The following is an 11,615-nucleotide window of genomic DNA, read 5'->3' on the forward strand; positions in this document are numbered from 1 at the left end:
AGGACTCGGCCGAGTCTAAGGGGCTGGGTGGAGGCTGGTGACATTCTCCTGAGGGTAGTCGCCATGGCCAGCCCGGCGCTGATCCTGCCCCCTCCACCCGCCAGAGCCAGGCGTGAGCATCTCAGTGCCTTGTGTGCCTTCAGCCCCACGCGCCCCCCGGCCTGGAGGCAGCGCCCAGCCCAGCCCGAGTCAAGGGCGGAGGTGCCAACTCCAAGGCCACCCCTTTGGAGAGGCGCCCGGCTGTGCCCAGGTTGTCTCTGAAACACTAACTGTCTTACACACTCCGCAATGAGATGTGCTCCGCAGAAGCCCAGACCAGTATAAATAGGCCTCTTTATTCCCCTGCCTTCATGCTAAGAAAAAAGAACAGCAGAAGTGGGGAAGGACATTCCAGAAATGCCACAGAGAGACCGCTGTGAGCGCTGCGCTGTGTCCGCTGCAGGAAGCGCTTCACGGCAGAGACAGGAGCTGCAGCAGGAGACGGGGGCCACGCGCCAGCCCGGATGAGGAGACCCACTGCCCTCGCTTCCCAGGGGGAGCCCCGAGAGCAAGGCCGGGGGGCCCCAGGCCAGCTTGCTCCCCCCCGTGTCATGTTTTCTCTCCTTTAAGACGGTGGAGTCTGGCTGTGGCGTGTCATCCTGAACGGACTCCAAGGATGTCCGATCGCCCGAAGATCCGTCGGGGGAGTGGCTGTTATTAGTCTTAAACAGACTCGTTTACAAGCAGAGTCTCCGTCCAAGCATATCAGGAATAAAGTCCTGCGAGATCGAGTCTCGTTAGTGTAAAAATTAATGATTCAAGATACAGTAGAAACTGAATAAAATTTGTCTTTATTCTTACTTTAAAAAAAGAGGATAAAGTCCTGCTTCTAACTGTAGACTTAATACTCAACGGGAAAATAGAACTTTTTCGGTTCTACAGCTGCCGAGGCCCGCACTGGGGACACCAAGTTGTAAAAGGAGGTCCCTCCTTGCGGGGCCGCACCCTCGGCTGGGGGTTTGTCAAGTCCCCCCCCGACTGACTGGCATCTCGATGTGATGATCTCTTTAGGTTTGAGAAAGTAAAGGTGAAACCTCTGTAAATAACTTTTTCCCCTGATATGGACAAACTAAACACATACACACACACACACACACACACACACACACGCACAGCCCTGCCACTAAGTCTCAATGAGTTGTATTTTTTTTTAGCTTCTCACTTAACAATTGGCATGTTGATTTGTACCCGGTGACCTCATTTGGGTACGAGGCTCAGGTTGCGAACAGTGTACGCCACTGCTTTGCTTCTTTTAAATCACAGAACACGGGGTCAGAAGTTTGGGTTTATTGTTAAGAGGCTGAAGAAAGGGACACACAGCTGGCGTGTGCCTGTGCTGTCTATTTCGGGAATGGGACTTCTGAGTCACCGACTAAATTAGACACAGGTGTTCTCGGCGTTGCTGGGGGGCCCTGCGCCTCGGCTCTGCTTTGTGAGATCCCAGGGACGAGGAGGGCTCCAGACGGCCAGGACCGGAAGGAAAGCACACAGGCACTCTTCAGATGAGGCTCACAAAGTGGTATCTTCATAAGGAATAAGCCGTGGTCATTCCTTGGGAAGGTCTGGTTTCACATCCTGGTCCCAGAAGTTCTACTCTCTGATACATAAGGCAGCTCACCTATTTCAATTCTGTAGCCGATAAAATGGCACTAGTTCACAAATTGCAAGGTCATTATAGAAAAGAAAGATGGTGAGCATTAAGCGTCCCACACATAGTAGGTGCTTAACAAATAGTGTATGCTATTAATGGTATTCATTCTTGAACTGCCCTTTGTTAGTTCTGTCCTGCGTCCCCAGATCCTCAGGCTAAGCTCTTGGAGGGCAAGGACTACTTTATTCATCTTTGAAATCCCCAAAGGACAGGAAGGCAGTAGGTGGCTGTCTGCAAACCCTCATGGGTGAACCGCCCCCGCCCCTGGCAGCTGGGACTCCTGCTGCCACCTTAGCCCTATCTTGACATACGCACCCATGGAATGTACTTCCAAACGCCCCTTCACACATCATGGTGTTGACCAGCAGGGTGAGAGACAGACAGGAAGCAAGCAGTAGAAACCTAAAAATGCATAGCTTATTTCAGTTGAAGTGTCAAATGTGTCATCAAGGAAGACCCCCAATGAAAGACCAGCGGGGGCTGCAGAGTTCTTGGTGCAAACGTGGCTGGGGTGTGGAAGGCTAGATGACTCTCCTTCATTCATTAAGTACGGTGAGGACCTACCATGTGCCAAGCACTGGGCTAGGCGCTACAGATGCAATGGAGAATGAGACATAGTCCAAAGGGCATCTAAACAAAGAAGAGCTAATTACAAAAGTCTCTGGGGCTCTAGAAGTCAGTGCAAAGTGCTCACAGAGGTTAGGGAAGGTGCCGGGGAGGGGCAGTCCAGCTGGGATCACAAGGTTGCGTTGGGGGAGGACTGGCCAGAGGAGGAAGGGCATTCCAAACACAGAGAACAGCACGCAAAAGGCCCCAAGACCCCTAGCTTGACCGGGAGACTGGAAGCTTTCCGAAGCCCGCCATTATAGGGGCTGGCACTGGGGCCCACCTGCCGGATCCAGCTGTGGGTTCCCTGAGACGGTCTCCCGGGGGGGAGGCTGGGCATTTTAGGGAGCATGCTTCCTGGAGGTGACAGACACTCTGCACCCAGCCAGGAATGGAGGAGGTGAGTGAGAAACGACCCTCAAGGATGACAGCAGGGAAACCTGGAGGGACAGCTTCACCACAAGTGGGGACAGCCGGAATTCTGCCTCTTGTTCTGGAATGTCGGGCTGATGAAGGAGGACGTTGAGCCCCTTGTTGGCTGTCCCCTTGGCAGACGGAGGCCCAGACACCACAGGACGGCAGCGGATCAGATTCGGTTTCAAAGGTTAACTGTGTTACCACAGGGCTGGCACAGCCTTCAGACCAGGGAATGCTCGGATGCAGGCTTAGTCTCCAGCAGTGGGTGGAAATACCAGCATTCCTCTGTGACATCTCCCTGCCACCCCAGGCCTTAAAACACCACCGTCGAAGAGGCCGACGCTTCCACGGGGCCTAGAGCAGGGCCTGGCAGAGGACAACACGCGACAAGTGTCTGCACCTGGAAGTGAACAAGGGGCAGAGCACAAGCGCCCACCTGTCTGCCCCTGTCCTCTCCCTGGGGCCTGCTCTGGGCAGACAACACAGGGGGCCACGGTGGAGGGAGAACTGGACCAGCGACAGGAGACCCAGGCCCAGGCCACTAATTATCTGCGTGACCCTCAGCACATCACTTTCCCTCCCAGAGTCTCCATTTTGTCTGCAAAATAGCACGGTTTGGTATCTGCCTGCCTGGCTCATAAAGTTACACGTGATGGTCAGTTGATATACGATGATGGGTATGTACTTTGTAGCTGTAAAGAGAAGGTCGACTCTATTCAAGTACTTCCAAATATCTACTGTCTCGAGTTCAGGACTTTGGTTATTGTCATTAGCATGGCCAAGTGGGAAAGAGTGGGCAGCTTTCTTCCCAGGGAGAAGCAGTGCGTGCCCTCACTGCTGACTGGGGAAGCTGACTCCGGACACCAAGGACCATTGCAGGAAATTCACTGTTGTGGGTCCCTGAAGCGTCCTGCTCCCAGCGCGTCCCTGCTTGTGCAGGTAGCCAGAGGCCGCATCAGGCCCCGAGAGCAAGGGTGGGGCTCCCTGGGGTCAAAGTCAGAGAGAAACTTGGAACCCTGGGCTGCTAGGGCTAGGAGGGACTTTTGGATCAGATTCAGTAAATATTTGTTCAGTGCCACCAATATGCATCAGGCACCGGGTCAGGTGACTTATAGACATTAAACAGTCTGCATGACAACCTGGGCTGACGCATCATTGTTATCTCCATTTCATGAGTTCAGATGGGCTACACGGCCAGCCCAAGCGCCTTTAGCCCCACTCTCTACCCATTTGGATCCTCTCATTGCTTAGGTTTCTTCTCAGATGTCAGCTCCTCTGAGACGCCTTCCATGTTTCTTCTCTCCCACAGCTCCCGGATCTTGTACATAATAACTCTGTAATGACATACTTCTTTGTGTGTTGCCTTTTTTAACATCTACCTTTCCATATAGACTGTAAACACACGAACCAGAACTTTATTTTGTGCACCATGATTGTCCTAGTGCTACAGAGGCATTCAAGAAAACACTTGTTGAACAAACTATCAGAATAAATACAGGTATTAAAAACTTAAACGTACATCGTCTGATTTTTTAATTCATTCCTTTGTCATTTTTCACCACTCTTCTTTCGAGATATGAGATGAGAAATGATATTAGGGGTGGGACTCTTCAATAAGGCCACAAAAGTTCCCATAATCTTTCTCATCTTGAAATCATTGAGCATCTGGCTGCAAAGTGAGGCCAAGGTCTTCCAGCCAGTTCCTGGATCCACAATCGTCTCTGCCCATCTCATAATTTACACAGTCCCCACAGCCTTGCAGGCGCTCAGAGAATTCATCACGACCATGGCGTAAGCCAATTAACCTTGCTCTTTGACTATTTAAGACATGTAGATTGTGGTTGTTTCTGCGCTGGCAGAGAAGCACAGCTAGTCTAGAAAAACATCCAACCTGAATAGATTCCGCCAAAGCTCAGACCAGGCTGTCATTAATGTTATAAATGTGCATTCATGTTATAAATGTGCATTCATGTTAATTGCACCATTTCCCTGCTGGATATGCCCTCTTCTCTTCCAACCCCTATCTTGGGAATTACCAGAGATAACCACCCAAGCTCTTACACTAACTCTGACACATAGTAGGTGCTTAGTAACTGCTGTCTCCCTTCTCTTCTCCATCTGTCAAGGGGCGGCCCTGGTCCTCGTCCACTCCACTCCAGCCCCCGAATGCGTCCCATCCTCTGAATTCCCACACCACTACCTCCTCCGCCTTCAATTGACTGGTAACTCAGCAAACTCTGAACTGAGACATTTATCCACTGAGCACGTGGGTCTCTAAATCCAGATGTTGGGCTTCTTGCAGACAGGGACTCAGCATAATGCTTCATAGCCTAGCTATTCTTATCCCCAAAGAACATTGATTTCAGGCCTGGCCTTGCGTGCAATTGGTGCTCCATAAGTAAGGACCAGGCCTTAGAGCCTTTTAAAAACCAAGGCATCATGGATGTAGAACAGGCTAGGAAAGCATTTAAGTGTGAATCAGCTTTTCTTCCTTCTCGTTCTGAACTGGGTCTGTGACCCCATCACTATAACTCCAAACCCTCCTTCCCAGGGGATAGCATGGGCCTGGGAGGGTGCACAGAGCTTTAGGACTGGAGTTGGATCACAGTGGGAAAATCTATAGCGCATAAACCAAAGCTGAATTAGGGTGTCATGAGAGTTGAAGTAGAAGAGCAGAATTCTGTCCAAGGGGTTAGAGTGAAGCCAAAAATGTTTTCCAAAAGCCAGAAAGTCAGAAGTCGGTCACTCACTGAAATGTAGACAAGACTGGGAAAGACAGGGTAAGAAGAGCAGAAACAATGACTGAGAGAGACTTGTGAGCCTGAAGCTCGTTTTTATGGGTGTGGACTTGGGACATGGGAGGCCCAGCCCGCCTTGATGGCTTAGAATCCGAGGATGCCCACACAGGCCTCCCAGCTTCCCTTGGCTTTCTGGTGTCCAGACAAAAAGGGAACAAAGCCGTAGGCAAACGGAGGTACCTATTTCCTGTTTCATTAAAACTCTGTGAGTGCCTTTTCTCTCCCAGAATCTCTCTCACATTCTGGGCTCAGGCTGTGTCCAGGGCCCAGCCCCTGGCCCTCGGCCAACTTGCAAGATTCCATTTCAGTCTGGAGTTTGAAATTTGTCCTGTGCTGACGTTTTTGGTCAAACGGCTTAGTTGCGCTCATGTCCGGAATCCACCAAGTCTGCATTTTGCACAACTGCCCTCTCTTCACAAGGTGCTGTCTCAATTTTCGTTGAGAGCAGCTGAATATAACGAGAACTTTCAAACTAGAAATTGCCTGATTTTCCTCTGTGAGCTTCTGCCGGGGGAGGGCAGGGCTGAGGCTGCAGACACAGGAACTTATTCATCAGTCTCACTCAAAGGCTACAAATTGGTTCCTTATTCACAACAGGGAAAATGCTTTAATGAGCCCTCTTTTTGTTTTTCAAATCAGATATACAAATAAGCTGATAACAATTTTCAAAAATACAAAACAAGAATCACCAATTATGGGAGCGCCCTTGGCCTCTGAGTTCCTGCCTCACTGAGGAAATGGATTTGAAATGGCAAAGAGGAAACAAGGAGGTCAACTTTCATGTCTATTTTAGTTTTCCAGTGAAGTCCCGTTTCCTTTGGACTTCATATAAACAAAGAGAGGACGGTTGTTAGTTTGGTTATTACAGATAACCCATGTCTTTAAAGTGTATGTCATTTATCTAAATGAGGAATCTAATAAATGACTCAACTTCTCCAAAATATAACTTCTCGCCTAATAATAAGAATAAACACAGGTTTCATTTTATTGAGCAATTACTATGTAACAGGTATGCATTTGAAACATTGTTGACTGGCTATGCTATATCTGTTTCACCCAGAAATCTTATTCCTGAAAATCTATTGCAAAGAAATAAAATTGATTATGTAACAAGGGGGTAGTGTGTGTGTGTGTGTGTGTGTGTGTGTGTATGTGTGTGTGTGTGTATGTGTGTGTGTGTGTATGTGTGTGTGTGTGTATATGTGTTGCAGCCGAAACAAAGTGAATATCAATAAACATGGGAACAGATGAATAAAGTATGTTGCTTCCAAATCATAAAAAATCATGCAACTATTAAAATGAGACCTTCTCCAGATGCCTAGGATGGATTTCCAGGACATATTGTTGAGTGAGAAAAGTAGGATGCATAAAATTGTGTGTAATATGATCTCTTTTTACAAATGACCAAAAAACCTTTTATATGATTATGTGTATTCACTTAAGTGTATATATCAATATGCTTTTATTATTGTATTATCATAGAGGAAGATATGGAAGGTACTTTCTAGGTTGTCAACATGGTTTGCGTGTGATGGGCCGTTGGCCTGGGTTTGACAAGGAGCTGTAACAGGAGCTGTGACAGCAGTAGCGCTGACCAGAGCGGGAGGGAGGAGTCAAAACAGAGGAAAAGGAAAAAAAAGGACTCCAAGAAAGTTCACCTGGGTATATAATGTAATCATATCTATGTATTTGTGTAAAATTATCCAGGTCAGTTACAAGTAATGAAAATATTAGAGGGGCTTCCCTGGTGCTGCAGTGGTTAAGAATCCACTTGCCAATGCAGGGGACACAGGTTCGAGCCCTGGTCCAGGAAGATCCCACATGCCGTGGAGCAACTAAGCCCGTGCACCACAACTACTGAGCCTGTGCTCTAGAGCCCGCGAGCCACAACTACTGAAGCCCGCGCGCCTAGAGCCCGTGTTCTGCAACAAGAGAAGCCACTGCAATGAGAAGTCCGTGTACTGCAACGAAGAGTAGCCCCCGCTCGCTGCAAATAGAGAAAGCCCGCACGCAGCAATGAAGACCCAACGTAGCCAATAAATAAATAAATAAATAAATAAATAAAATCTATTAAAAAAAAAGAAAATAATAGAAATAATATTGACTTTTTCTCAACAATCTTCTGAAATATTATTACTTTCCTCATTTTATAAATGAGGAAACTGATGATCTGATTTGCCATAGGCCAAGGCTATCTGATTCCAAAGCCTAAATTCTTTTCCTGAAAATACAATATGATGTATAGTCACTGTGAAAAAAAAATTCAAATATGATACTAAAGTAAAATGACGATTGTAAGAATCACTAAAACCCAGAGGTACTGCTATTAAAATTTGGGGAAACAGCCCTCCAGACATTTCTCTATGCATATATAACCTTTTAACATATATTACAAAATATGCTGATGTCACTCTCTGTTGAGGTTATGGCACCACATCCCTGAAGGATGTGACGTTTCCACTGTCACTCATTCTGAAAAGTGGATCATCCTGGGCAGGAAATAAGGCTGGTCTTAGGGTGAGGGAGGAGGAGACAGGCCCAGGACCTGCCCTGGGGTGCTTGAAGGGCTCCCTGTGGTGGCGGTGAGCTGCCTTGACCTGCAGGTGGCCAGCCTCCCAAAACGTGCCTGGTGAGTGTGTGGGATGGACCGTGGACTGTGCCCCCCGGACAGCAGTGAAAGGAATTAGGAATGACCTTTTGGACAGGAGGGGGATGGAGGTCAGAGAGGATGCTGTTCCCGGGCGGAGCAGGTAGCTGACCTCAGAGCCACTCTTGACATGACCCCACCAGTCCTCAGTCACGCCTTCTGATAAGTGGGCTTCTGCTTATGTGCAGAGAAGGGGCTGATCCACAAGAGCTGCCACAATTGTCCCCTAGTTGCTGCAGGAGGCCTCTTCTGGATGTGACATGGGCTGGAGAGTCCCCCCTTTTCTCCTGAGGAGACACTGAGGTGAAACAGAAGGCCTGTACCGGCCACCACGGAGGCAGCAAGTAGGGTGCAGAAGACGCACACGGGGCTGCAGAGGGACCCTGGCTGCGCAGAAGGCCACTGTTCTGGAAAGACACGGACCCCCATGTTAAGTGACTGCAGCAAGACCACCCTGGAGGCAGTGGGCAGAAGCTGGCCTTCCACCGGGGGGAGCAGCTTCAAAGGACACAGCCAAGTTCATGTTCTTTGGGAGGTGGCAGCAAGGACATGCCTGTGAAGACTGATTCACAGACCAGGGACAGGTCTTGAGAGATATTTGGGTCACTTATATGTGGAATCTAAAAAAGCTGAACTCATAGAAACCGGGGCTGGGGGGTGGGGGAATCGGGGAGATGTTGGTCAAAGGATAGAAACTTGGAGTTAGAAGATGAATAAGTTCTGGGCACCCAATGCACAGCATGGTGATTATTGTTACCTATACTGTATTACATACTTGAAAGTTACTAAAAGACTAGATCTTAAACGTTCTTACCACAAAAAAGAAAGGAGAATTATGTGATGGAACTAAGGTGTTAGCTAACTCTAGGGAGGTAATCATATTTCAATAACAAGTATATCAAATCAACATGTTGTACCTTAAACCTACACAGTGTTATATGTCAACTTTATATCAATTAAAAAAATATTTGGGGGAGAGAATCTCAAAGATAGAATCTTTCTTCTAATCTGGCTGATCTGGGGGCTCCTGGCCATTAAGATTTGAATATTCAGGAAGGGTGACATTTTTGCATACCAAGCTGGTGAAGTGGGAAATGTCAATTACATGGATATAGACATACATATCCAAAATACAAATCTCATCATGTCACTGTCTGCTTAAAATCCACCAATGGCTTCCCTTGAGGCGGAGCCCAAACTCTGCAGCACAGACCCCAGGCCACATCCCTCCTGCGCACTCTACTGCAGGCTCACTGACGTCTCCCAGCTCCTTCCTTGGGTCTCCAGGCATTCACACACGCTTCTGCTTCTTCTTAAACCACTTCCTTCTCCAGCCACCTAGAGAGTTTCTCTTCACCCTTAGAGGTTCAGCTTAAAACGTCACCTCCCCTGGGAAGTCCTCCTTCAGCCATCCCTCCTCCCAGATTAGATTCAGTCCTCCTGCTCAGTGTTCCTGTAATCAGTGCACTTATCACACTTTATGGACATGTTCTTCTCAGATAGGGATCCCTAGTGTTTCATATATTATAATTAGCACTTAATATCTGTTGAATGTTTGAATGATGAAGGTAAATAATTTTACACAAAGAGATCATGTTCTGTAATCTCTCTGTCTGCATTCAACAATGCTGTACGTCTGTCCTGAGCATGGCATTCAAGCGTTTGACAATCTAATCCTCGTCAGCTCTATCCTATCTGCTTTCCTCTACAGTGCTTAGCACACAAGAGGTACACAATAAGTGCTATTAAACCGCCCAAGTGCAATGTCCTTGGACCTTTCCACATTCTTTCCTTCCTTTAATGACACGCCTTTCTTCAGCCCCTGCCTGGCTACCTCCTACTTGTCCTCTGACGTCCCACTGAAATCCATCTCTGTGTGAAGCTGTCTCTGTCTCTTCCAGAGTAAGTCAGGCCTTGCTCTGTGGTCTCCTGCACCCTGCTGCTGTCTCCTCGTGGGTCCTAATGTGAACAACACAATATGTTTATCAAACTGGTTCTCCAACTCAACTCGGATCACGGATGGTGCTGGCACTGTGTCCTCTGCCATTTCTTGTCTCCAGCATCTAATACAGCCTCTGCCGCATAATTGACATTCAGCAAGTATTTGTTGAAGGAATGAATGAGCGAATGAATGAATGAAGTTTATAGTGTTGAATTTAGAAAACTACCAGGTTAGACTGCATGAACGATTGGAACCCATCCCAGTTTGCTGCTGCAGACCTACAGACCCTGTCAGTTGCGATCAGAATCAGAGAAATCAACCCAGCATGCTGGAACTGGGTGGAATCCTTTTTTGTATATGATGAAATTGAGGCCCTACATGTAAAGGTCACACAACAAATTGCATAGCAGTGAAGGTGGGCAAGATATCGAGATTGATACCCATGCGTTTCAAGGGTCATTAGTCATCAGGATCTGATGTCACCTCTATTTCTGGTGACAGGTAATGCACTTTTTACTTCTTACCAAAATAATGATTATTTCTTAAAATTGTATGGCACTTCATAGCTTACCAAGTCCTGTACAGAAAAAACCTCTGAGTGAGGTATTTGCGGTTAAATAACTTGCCAAGATCATTCAGCATTTCAGCAACAGATCCAGGGCTCGCACTCAAGTTCTCTGGCTCTACGTCCAGTACACTTTCCAGGGTACAGTCTCTGCCGCCAACATCACAATAAATGGTGATTAAATATTGATTCTAGACTCACTCACGGGAAACACTAGCATTTCTAATCAATATCATCACTTACTATTTCTAAGAATTTTCTGAAGGAGACATAGACCAGACTTGTCAAACCTTTACATAAGAGAGCTGATAAAAACCTAAGGTAGGCTACTGGAGGAACCAGAATGTTGCATGTGTGCGTGTGTGTGTGTGTGTGTGTGTGTGTGTGTGTACTCATGTGTCTCTCAGGTGTGTCAGTGACTCTGCATGTGGAATACTTGGAGTTTTGGGGCACTCAAAATTGTGAATGTGAACACAATAAGCAAATCCCCATTGCATAATGTCTGCATAGAGTATGACCTTAAGTATTTGCCAACAAATTAACGTGCCTATGTTTAAAAATTCTCAAATAGTTTTTCTGCATTTAGCCAGTATTTCCACAGAATGACTTTTAAAAATTTAAATGTGTTTTCCAAATAACTAAGTCTATTCATTCATGCTTTCATTCAGTAAAGAATGAACACCTACTAGCTGCCAGACACATAGTTCATCCATGACACGGCAGTGAGCAAAACAGACAAACCCTTACCCTCATGGAGTTTACATTCCTTTGGGATAGGAGAGAAGGCTCATAACCAAACACTAAGTTACATATTACATTAAGTGACAAGTGGTATGAAGAAAAGGAGCTTAGGCATGCCAGGGGTGAGTGGGGCTGCAATTTAAATCAAGGTTCAAGACAGTGATATTTAAACATAGCCCCGGGAACAAGAGGAATAAACTGTGAGGATC

General features: G+C 47.1%; 1 long non-coding RNA gene across 1 annotated transcript; it reads right to left on the bottom strand.

Moving 5' to 3' along the window:
• Nucleotides 1-313: 313 nt before the first annotated feature.
• Nucleotides 314-6,655, bottom strand: LOC309612175. Its single transcript, XR_014235029.1, has 2 exons — nt 841-6,655; nt 314-758 (listed from the first exon to the last, which is right to left on the bottom strand). It is a non-coding gene; the product is annotated as an uncharacterized lncRNA (long non-coding RNA).
• Between the last annotated feature and the right edge of the window lie 4,960 nt (nt 6,656-11,615).

Source organism: Balaenoptera borealis (assembly GCF_965194805.1).
Source record: "Balaenoptera borealis genome assembly, chromosome: 15".
Classification (NCBI taxonomy): Eukaryota; Metazoa; Chordata; class Mammalia; order Artiodactyla; family Balaenopteridae; genus Balaenoptera; species Balaenoptera borealis.